The sequence below is a fragment of the Podarcis melisellensis genome (genome assembly GCF_964234715.1).
Source record: "Podarcis melisellensis genome assembly, chromosome: W".
Taxonomy (NCBI): Eukaryota; Metazoa; Chordata; class Lepidosauria; order Squamata; family Lacertidae; genus Podarcis; species Podarcis melisellensis.
The window spans coordinates 28836342-28847945 of NC_138535.1; the positions used below are offsets into that span (position 1 = coordinate 28836342).

The 11604-nt window shown below is 38.9% G+C and overlaps 1 long non-coding RNA gene across 1 annotated transcript; it reads left to right on the forward strand.

The window, feature by feature from the left end:
* Nucleotides 1-10790: 10790 nt before the first annotated feature.
* On the forward strand, nucleotides 10791-11288 carry LOC309361129. Its single transcript, XR_014164354.1, has 3 exons — nucleotides 10791-10911; nucleotides 10999-11123; nucleotides 11212-11288. It is a non-coding gene; the product is annotated as an uncharacterized lncRNA (long non-coding RNA).
* The last annotated feature ends 316 nt before the right edge of the window (nucleotides 11289-11604 follow it).

The following is an 11604-nucleotide window of genomic DNA, read 5'->3' on the forward strand; positions in this document are numbered from 1 at the left end:
CAAGTACTACAAGATATTGAAAGATTTTTTGATACAACCACTAATGGAGGTTTGTAACCGGATCATGGAGGGGAAGAAGGCACCAGAATCGTGGAAAGAAGCTTTCATCACATTGATACCTAAATTGGAATCTGAAAAGACTCAACTCAAGAACTACCGTCCCATCTCACTCCTAAATGTGGATTACAAAATCTTTGCGGACATCTTGGCAAGTAGACTTAAAAAAGTGCTAAATGAAGTAATTCATAAAGACCAGGCAGGCTTTCTTCCAGGTAGACATTTGTTTGATAACACTAGGAACATTATTGACATTTTGGAACTTTTGCAAACCAATATTAACACAAAAGCAGTATTAATTTTTATTGATGCGGAGAAGGCCTTTGACAACATTTCTTGGAGGTTTATGAAGAAAAACTTGGAAGGGATGGGAGTGGGACGGGGGTTTGAAAATGCAATTTATTCAGAGCAAAAAGCCAAATTGATAGTTAACAATGTGGTGACAGAAGAGTTTAAAATTGAAAAAGGAACACGACAAGGTTGCCCCTTATCCCCTCTGTTATTTATTTCAGTCCTAGAGGTGCTTTTGAACATGATTAGGGAGGACCGGTTGGTGCAAGGAATACAGGTTGGAGTGAAACAGTATAAATTGAAAGCTTTCGCAGATGACTTGGTAATAACATTACAGGAGCCAGAATCTAGTACGAAAAGAGCTTTGGAACTGATATATGAGTTTGGTCGGGTGGCGGGATTCAAACTGAATAAGCAAAAAACTAAGGTCTTGGTAAAAAATCTGACATCTCTGGAATCAGAAAGGTTTCAGAAAGAGACAGAGTTAAACGTGGTTAATAAAGTGAAGTACCTAGGGGTTAAGGGACGCAGGTGGCGCTGTGGGTTAAAGCCTCAGTGCCTAGGACTTGCCGATCGAAAGGTCGGTGGTTCGAATCCCTGTGGCGGGGTGCGCTCCCGCTGCTCGGTCCCAGCGCCTGCCAACCTAGCAGTTCGAAATCACCTCCGGGTGCAAGTAGATAAATAGGGACCGCTTACCAGCGGGAAGGTAAACGCCAGATGCAGCTTTGTCACGCTGGCCACGTGACCCGGAAGTGTCTCCGGACAGCGCTGGCCCCTGGCCTCTTGAGTGAGATGGGCGCACAACCCCAGAGTCTGTCAAGACTGGCCCGTACGGGCAGGGGTACCTTTACCTTTACCTTTACCTTTACCTAGGGGTTAATTTGACTGCTAAAAATGTGAAATTATTTAAAGACAATTATGAAAAATGCTGGTCAGAAATTAAAAAGGATTTAGAAATTTGGTCAAGATTGAAGCTTTCCTTGTTGGGTCGAATTGCAGCTATAAAGATGAATGTATTGCCAAAGATGTTGTTTTTGTTCCAAACTCTACAGATTGTGGACAGAGTGGAATGTTTTGGAAAATGGCAGAAAGATATTTCCAAATTTATCTGGCAGGGCAAAAAGCCCCGAATAAAATTTAAAATACTAACTGATGCAAAAGAAAGAGGGGGGTTTGCCCTGCCAGATTTAAAGTTATATTACGAAGCTGCAGCTTTCTGCTGGATGAAAGATTGGTTACTCCTTGAGAACACTGATGTCCTAGATCTGGAAGGGTTCAACAATGCTTTTGGTTGGCATGCATACTTGTGGTATGACAAGGTAAAGATTCATAAAATGTTTAAAAACCATATTGTCAGAAAAGCAATATTTATGGTCTGGACAAAATATAAAGACTTATTAGAAAGTAAGACACCAAGATGGCTATCACCAATGGAGGCTAAGGCCCGGAAAAGACTCAATATGGAGGCATGCTGGCCGAAATATTGGGAAATAATAGAAAAAATTGGAGATAATTGGAGGTTGCAGAGCTTGGAGAAATTAAAGAATAAGGTGCAAGATTGGTTACATTAAGCTCAAATTCAAGAGGTTTTTAAATTAGATAAAAAGATAGGATTCCAGGTGGAGAAGTCGAAATTAGAGACAGAACTGTTGGAACCAAAGACTAAGGTACTTTCAAGAATGTACAACTTGCTGCTTAAATGGAATACACAGGATGAGACTGTTAAATCAGCCATGATAAAATGGGCTCAGGATATTGGGCATAACATCATGTTTGAGGACTGGGAAAGGTTATGGACCACCGGAATAAAATTTACGGCATGTAATGCCTTGAAGGAGAATATTATGAAAATGATATACAGGTGGTACATGACCCCAGTCAAGCTTGCAAAAATATATCATCTGTCTGATAATAAATGCTGGAAATGTAGAGAGGCTGAGGGGACATTCTTTCATCTCTGGTGGACATGCCCAAAAGTGAGGGTCTTCTGGGAAACGATCTATAATGAACTAAAAAAGGTATTTAAATATACCTTTGCTAAGAAACCGGAGGCCTTCCTCTTGGGCATTGTCGGCCAGAAAGTGTTAAAGAAGGACAGAAGTTTCTTTATGTATGCGACAACAGCAGCAAGAATACTTATCGCAAAGTATTGGAAGACACAAGACTTGCCAACACTGGAGGAGTGGCAGACGCAATTGATGGATTATATGGAACTGGCTGAAATGATTGGCAGAATCCGAGACTTGGGAGAAGAAACAATGGAAGAGGACTGGAAGAAGTTTAAGGACTATCTACAAAAACAATATAAGTTGTATGCATGTTAAATAGTTGCACGATTTAGAAAATATCAGCTCCAGCAAACAGAATTTGCAAAATAGAAAACTAAGTTATAAGTAAGAAAAGGTCGAAATTTAAGGTAACACTATGTTTAAATTTAAGGTATGAGTAATTGAAAAAATTGGGAAAGTACAAAACAAGGTATGAAACAAGGTAATAATTTGCTGATATTTTTATTATAAATAATGCAGGGTAAAGGAGATGTGAGGAAGTCCAGTTAGTTATACAAAAAAATTGTATTGAATGGTTGGTTTCTCTCTTTTTCTTTCTATTTTTTATTTTTTTCTTTCTATATCGATTTTTGGGGTATTTGTTCTGGCTTTTTATGTATTATTTTTTGGTGAAGGGATCTTTTATGTACATTGTTTACTATATATTTGAAAATTTAATAAAATATTATTAAAAAAAAAAGCTTTTATCGATTACTTTGGTTTTGCTCTTGTTTAATTTAAATCCAGCCAGCTGCCCGTACTCCTGTATCATCTCCAGTGCTTTTACTGCACTGGTCTCTGGATCCTGTAAAGTTAGAACCAAATCATCAGCAAAGCCTTTTAGTTTATATTGTTTCGAACCCACTACAATGCCCTTGACTTTCTCTTCTTTTCTTAAACTGTTCAGCAAGACCTCCAGGACCACAATAAATAATAGACGGGAAAGTGGGACCCTTGCCTGGTTCCTTTTTCAATTTTAATTTCTTCCGAGACCACATTATTAATAATAATTTTAGCTTTTTGTTCAGAATAGATCGCTTTGATACTATTTAGAAATTGTTGAGCAACCTCAATACTTTCCAAATTTTTTTCCATAAAAAACCAAGAGATATTGTCAAAGGCTTTCTCCGCATCAATAAACATTAATAATGCTTTGGTGTTTCTTTTAGCCTCTAATCTTTCCAGAATATCCACTATATTTCTAATATTATCTTTCATATGTATTCCAGGCAGAAAACCTGCCGGGTCTTTATGTATATATTCTGATAAAAACCTTTTTCAGTCTATTAGCCAGGATATCTGCAAATATTTTATAGTCTACGTTCAGTAGTGAGATTGGACTGTAATTCTTTACATCTGACCTATCTTGTTCAGATTTCGGTAGCACAGTTATAAGTGCCTCTTTCCAGGTTGCAGGTGCCCTCCCTCCTTTCAGTATCTCATTACAAACCTCTGCCAAAGGTTGAATTAACCAGTCTTTAAAAGTTTTATAGTATTTGGCAGATAATCCATCCAGTCCTGGGGCCCTGCCCATTTGCATCTGGTTTATTGCCATCTCAACCTCCTGCCTAGTAATCTTGTCATTGAGTAGTGGTTTTTTATCTGCGGGAATTTTCTGCAATTCATTTGTCCTAAGAAATCACTCGATTTTATCTGTATCCTCTTTACCTTTTTTATACAGCTGTTTAAAATGTTTCTGAAAGCATTTTCTAATATCCCCAGGGTTTTCTACAGATTTTCCCTCCAAACAAGTCTGGGCAGTTTAAGGCCAGGACCAAACACCTAGACATCTGTTTCCAGAATATGTGCCAGAGTGTTCGGGCGGGATTAGTTCACTTTAAATACTGTCCCAGTGTCAGGAACCTCGCTGATGGTTTCACAAAACCGCTGACCTTCCAGCGTCATCAGTGGCGTAGCGTGGGTTGTCAGCACCCGGGGCAAGGCAAGTAATTTGCGCCCCCTAACCCGTGGATTTGCGCTCCCTAACCCTAACCCCCAGATGTTGCGCCCGGTGCAGCTGGCCCCCGCTGCACCCCCCACGCTATGCCACTGAGCGTCATGGGGAGTTCTGTGAAGGTCTGTGTTTGGAGTGAGTGGTTATGCTTACATTCCCCCAGATACAGGGCAAGAGGGGGTGTGAGGTTTGGTGGTTATAGGGTTAAACTCTACGTGTCCTGCATCTGGGGAGGAGCTTCCCACATCCAGGAGCTGAGTTCTTTGTCTGTGTGATAGTTTCACTTCTGACTGGAGAAGAGTCAGAGATGCACGCTATAGCGCCAGACTCTGACGGAATTGCTTGCATTATCTGTCCGATGTAAATAAAAGCTGTTTAGTTAGCAAGAAACAGCATATGAATTCTGGTGCAGGGGAAACATGCCGGACCCAGGCACTTATTCAAGAGATAAATTACAATCAAGAAGAACGAATAATAACACTGGTTAATGGTAGTAGTAATGATGATGATGATGATGATGATGATGATGATGATGATGATGATGATAATAATAATAATAATAATAATAATTTTTTTATTATTGTTATATTTTATATACCACCCTATACCCAGAAGTGTCAGGGCAGTTCACAGAGAAATGAAATAATATTAATTCATTATTGAGAAATTGTATTTCTTATTTCTTATTTTCATTTTTATATTTTATATTATTTATATTATATTCATATTTATAATATTTTTCTAAGAAATTCTTATATTATATAAAAAGAATGATAAGAATAAATAATGGTAAAAAGTACTATTTCTCAATAACGAATACTGGTGATAAGTTACAATCCAGAAAAATTAAAAACACCAGTTGATGGTATTAAATGATGACTGGTAAAGAGCCATGATGATAATAAATAATGACTCTCCTTTTTCCACTCTCCTTTTCCCACTTAATTGAGAATTTTAATTTATATGATTCCTGGAGAACAAAAAATCCAAGTGCTAAAGACATAACCCACTACTCGGAGGCAAAAAAATCTGGGGGACGAATCAACACAATATAGCTATCAAAAAAGTTGATACTGAGTTTAGAAAAAGCAGAGATACTGAATAGATCGATATCAGATCACAATCCAATATATATGAAATTTCAAAAGCACACTAAGGGAAGGTGGAGAATGAAGGAGGAGGTATGGAGAGATGATCAAAGGGTTAAAAGGGCTAAGGAAATATTGACAGAATTTTATGAAATAAATGAAAATCAGGATACAGATAAAAAATGATTTGGGAAGCGAGTAAAGCCTATATGTGAGGTTATGTAATACAACAAATGGGAAGGATAAGGAGAAATAAAGATAATAATATTATGGAAATAAATAAACAAATAAGAGAGAAAGAAAAAGATTTAGTGAAAACCCCCAAAAATGAAGATATCCTCCAACAAATAAAGAACTTAGAAGCCCACCTATCGAATTTAATAAATAGAGAAGTTGAGGGAAAAAATTACATGGACAAAACAAATATATTTTGAACAGGAAAATAAACCGGGTAGGATGCTGGCATGGTTTATTAAGGAAAGACAGGTAGAAAGAGTAATAAATAGAATTATTGATGAAGAAAAAGAAATTATTGACCCAAAACAAATCAAAGAAAGATTTATAAAATATTACAAAAAAATAATAAAAAGTAGAATTGAAAGAGGAAAAGAAAATCCAAAAATACCTATTAGAAAATAGATTACCAGATATAGAAGAAGAATATGCAATTTTAAATTCAAATATTGAACTTGAAGAGATTAAAAAAGTGATTAAAAATATGAAGGATGGGAAATCGCCGGGACCAGACGGAATTTCAGTAACATATTATAAAAAATTAGAGGAAATAATAACACCCAAATTAATTATACAATTAATTATAAATGAAATTTTAGACAAAGGAGAAATACCCAATTTGTCGCAAGAAGCATTGATAACCCTTATCCCAAAGCAAGGTACAGATCTGAGACTTATAAAAAACTACAGGCTATATAGACTATAAAATATTTACTGGAGTTTTTGCAAATAGAATGAAAACTCTGCTAAAAAGGATAATTTAAAAAGATCGGGCAGGATTTTTGCCAGCCAGACAAATAAAGGACAACACTAGAATAATTATAGACTTAATAGAATATGCCGAAATGAATCCAAGTAAAGAAATTTCAATGCTTTCGGCAGACGCTGAAAAGGCATTTGACAGTGTCTCTTGGAAATTTATGTTTAAAACTTGCAAAAGTTTAAATTTAGGTAAAAGAATTATGAATGGAATTCAAGCAATTTACAAAAAACAAAGAGCCAAATTAATCCTAAACAACGAAATTACAGAAGAATTTGACATCGAGAGAGGGACACGACAGGGATGTCCTTTATCCCCGCTCCTATTTATAACAATATTAGAAACCCTATTAATAGCTCTGAGAAAGGACGAAGAAATAAAGGGCATATGTCTTGGTACACAGTGTTACAAAGTAAGAGCATTTGCAGACAATGTGATTATTACAACCAAAACACCAAAATAAAGTATAAAAAAGCATTAGAAAGAATGAAAGAATTTGGCGAAGTAGCAGGATTCAAATTGAACAAAGATAAATCAAAATTGATAACTAAAAATATAGGCGAGAAAGGGAAAAAGGAATTAGAGGAAACAACAGGACTAAAAATAGAAAATAAAGTGAACTACTTAGGGATATGGATTACAAATAAAAATACAAATTTATTTAACGACAATTATATCAAAAAATGGAAAGAAATCCATTTTTGGATAAATGGGAAAAACGAAAATTATCATTAGGTGGAAGAATATCTATGATTAAAATGATGATACTCCCCAAAATTCTATTTTTATTTCAAATGATTCCAATTGTAATAGGAACTAAATATTTTATAAGCTGGCAAAGAGATCTTGCAAATTTTATATGGCAGGGGGAACAGGCAAGGATAAAATTAGAAGTAATGATGGGCCCAAAGGAAAGTGGAGGATTCGCAGTGCCAGATTTAAGAAAGTATTTTGAGGCAGCGTGTTGGTGTTGGATAAAAAAAATGGATATTATTAAAAGATAATAAAGTCCTAACACTAGAGGGTTGGGACAAAATATACGGCTGGCATGGCTATTTATTTTATGACAAAAAAGAACAACATAAAAAATTTACAAATCACATAGTAAGAAAGGCTCTTTTGGATGTCTGGGAAAGAACAAAAGGAAAAATTATCGAGAAAACTCCCCAATGGGTTTCACCAGTGGAGGCAACCACAACATTAAAGAGTAATGCAAAAGAGACTTGTGTTGCGTTCGCAAAGTAAAGGAAGGATTGAACTCTGATTAATAAGAATACACACAGAGACTTGAACCAGCAAGACTCTGGGAAGGGTGCGTATAATCGTGTCTTTCTGTGCCTGTCCCATGTCCAGCCCCTGGCCCAGGCCGTTTTATTCACAAACGAACTTTTTACAGAGTTTTCGAAAGAACCAATCAGATTTCTTCTGAGCATTTCAACAAAACCCACGTGGGGACAAAGTTAGATAAAAAGAAATTCTTTTAACTACAAAGACTACTACTCTGAGCATGCATACATAATCTGAGAGTAAATAAAAGAGGACTAGAGAAACCCCGGAGATCACAAACAGGAATAAACAAGAGAGGATGGAAGGATGGCAAGGAGGTAGGCATCTTTATCACCTTCCTGTGAAACTATTTCCAGGCCCTAAGATTAATATATATGGAAACTACATCAAATAAACTTGCCCACTATCTTTATGGCCCAGGATGCCTGCATGGAGAAGCAACTGCTGTGTACGTGACATGTGAGGAAGAGAGGAATGGAACGGGGATGCAGGGGTGTTGATTGATCAAGAATCATATCAAAATAGTTTAAACCCAGTCAACACAATGCTTTCATTGCTGACACAGATGGCTTGCTCTATATCTGTTATAATTCCTCATAGCAATCCCACCTGATCACTACATCTCTGGATATTTGCACTCCTACAACTTGGCCAACGTATAGGGAAATATTAGAGGATGCAGATGGAAATATTAAATTAAAAACTTGTGAACAATTACAAACATTTGGAATAAATTGGTTCCAATATTAACAATTAAAAGCTACATATGAAAAAGACATAAAAAGGGGGGGATTGGAAAATAAAACTTCAAAATTAGAAAAGGAAATATTGAAAAGCGATCAAAAAATACTTGAAAAAATGTATAGATTAAACCACCTTAGAACAAGAGACGAAAGGGGAAAACATGTTAAAATGGGAGCACAATTTGGGATATGAGATAGATCTGGAAAGATGGAAAACTTTTTGGGAGAAAAACATAAATTTTACTGCGTGTGATTTATTAAGGGAGAATTTCAGAAAAATTCACCACAGATGGTACCTAACCCCTGACAGATTTTCAAAAATAAATAAAAGGAACAACGACCAATGTAACAGAACAAAAGGTACGTTATACCACATGTGGTGGACTTGCTCAAAGATTAAAACCTTTTGGGACATGATCCACGACAAAATAAAAAAAATGATAAGGACATCACACACAAAAAGGCAGAGGCATATCTATTAGGAATTCTAGATAAAGATATCCCAAAAGATAAAATTGATTTCTATATGCGACGACAGCGGCAAGAATTTTGATTGCTAGCTGTTGGAAAGAAGACAGCAACCCAACAAAAAGAGAATGGTTGGGGAAACTTTGCGAGTACCTGGAACTAGCAAAACTGACGGACATAATAAGGAGAAAATCCAAAACTGTGGTTATGAAGCAATGGGAGTTCTTAAATGATTATTTACAAAGCCAGGGCTCGGCTACTAAAATCTGGTTGTGTTTAGAATAATCTTGTGCGTAATATAAAAAATACAAAGTGAGACATTAAGGAAATCCAAAGGGAAAATATGAAGAACAGAGGATCTGACGAACGGATTATTAAAAACACGTGAGGCAAACGGTGGAAGTCTTTTTTTTTTTTAAACCACCACTTTATTTAAGGTAGATAAGGACAAGATGAAATTATACAATTGAATATAAATATAGATGGGAACGGCTATGTATAGTGAATACTTATCTACTAAAATTTCACCTAGGATCTTTTTCTTTTACTTCTTTATTTTTTCTTTGTTCTTTGTTCTTTTTTCTGATATCTTTCATTTCACTCCTTTATTGTGAATACCATTTTATAGAGGTATAAATAACTGTAAATATGAAAAGAGACAAAGTATTCTCTAAAAAATTTTTCCTTGGTTATATGTATTTTCTTTTTTTTTTGTATTTTCTTTTGTTGTAAATATGTATGTTTTCTAATTTGTACTTAATAAAAATTATTAATAATAAATAAATAAATAAGGATCAGCAAGAATCCTTTTTTTTAAAAAAAATAGTTTAATGGTTATAGAGATGAAGAAAAGGAAATACAGGTAGTAAGAATAATGAACAAAGGTAAAAACATAGCAGTTGGGGGAAAGGATGAGATGATAATAATGGTGACAACAACAACAACAACAACAACAACAACAACAACAACAACAACAACGATATTAGCAATTAATGGAGCCCCTGCCCTCCAGGCACCTTCAACCTGCTTGCGAAATCTGCAGGTGCCGCGGAGGAAGTGTTGTGGACCCAGGCGGGCAGCCAGGGCACTGCTTGGCGCCGTGCCTTGGCCACGATTCCCCAGCGCCTGCTGCCCAGCTTCCAGGTGAGGTCTTGTGTTTGAATCCAGCCTAGAATAAGAACAAACAAAATCATCATGAATAACAGCATCGGAAAGTATTTTCTCTCTGTTCCAGATGACCTTTGAGCTGCTCCGAGATGGCTTTGCGGGAACCGCGGCACTGGACGACGTAGCGCTGGGGTCCGGCGCCTGCACCCGCCCCCCTCCGCTGCAACTTTGAGGAGCCCGGTGCCTGCCGGTTTCGGGAGGAGGGTGGGCGCAACGGCCGGGCAACGCCACCTTGGGGCAAGGCCCACCCCAAGACTGTGTAAAGTGGTCTGGCAGACTTCCCTGCAGTACTATCTGCTTCAGGACTCAGCAGAGTGTGCACAGCACGGCCACTTGGTGTATAAGCTTGCAGAAGAGAGAGTCTACACGCTGTTGTTCTAAACTAACAGCTTTATTTACAGCAGAACAGTAAAATAACAAACAGACCATCTGAGGCAGCAGGCATGGTGTCTCAGCAGAAAACGAAAGTAATTCACAGACAATGAAATAGCTTTCTGGATGTGGAGAAAGCTCCTCCCCAGATGCAGGACACACTGAGCTGTTAACCCTGTAAGCTCTAAACCTCACAGAACGCACCCTGGGCACGCAAGAGGGTGACTGACGCCGGCGTCAGGCCGGATAACTGCCGGGGGTCCCAATATGCAAAGACATCCCAATCGGAACTTGTCTCTTCCCTCCCCAGGGCACAACAGGGTCGCCGACACCAGAGCCCTGGCAGCAGGGCAAGCAGAGCCGCTGCAGACAGGGATGTACCTACCACTGGGAGGCACCCACTGTGTCGGATTCTGGTACTACCTGAGCGCCGGAGACGCAGGTAAAAGCTCGGGGTGGGATGGATGACTCGCCGGGGTCTCGTCCTGCCAGAAAGTTTGATGATTCCATCAAGGCGCTCTCTCGCCAGGCTCTCTGCGTGTCTCTGTGGAGGAAGAGGGCGGGAGGCAGGCCAAGGCGCTGGCAGCGGGTTCAAGGCGGCACAGAAGCTGGCGCTACACAAATTTCACAGTGGAGGTTGGCGGCGAGTGGCAGGTGAGTGCCAAAAGGGAGCGTCAGGTTGGGGGAATGGTGCCGGGTTCGAGTTTGTGGCAGCATGCGGACGCCCCTCTCTCTGGTGTAGGTGGCGTTTGCAGCAGAAGGCGATGGAGGGGCTGTGCCGTCATATGTGCTGCTTGACGAACTCGAGGTGACACCGGGGAGCTGCCTCGGCACAGGTAAGTCTTGGGAGTTGTAGCGCTGCATGACCAAAGGGTTCCAGGTGCAAAATAGGGCCACAGAATCAACTGCTCTGGCTTCTCTGTGCTCAGGCTTGTGCAATTTTGAATCCGGCACCTGCAGCTGGAGGAAGCCCCATGGCGATTGGCAGAGCTGGGATTGGGCTGGGGCAGGCGCCGACGGTGAGTCTCGAACGCGGCACCCCCAAGCGTCCGGGTCGGGAGGCTTGCAACTTACAACCCTGCAAAGTGGGCCGAGGGGATCAGAACAAATCGTTGCAATAACAGTTTGCTCTGAG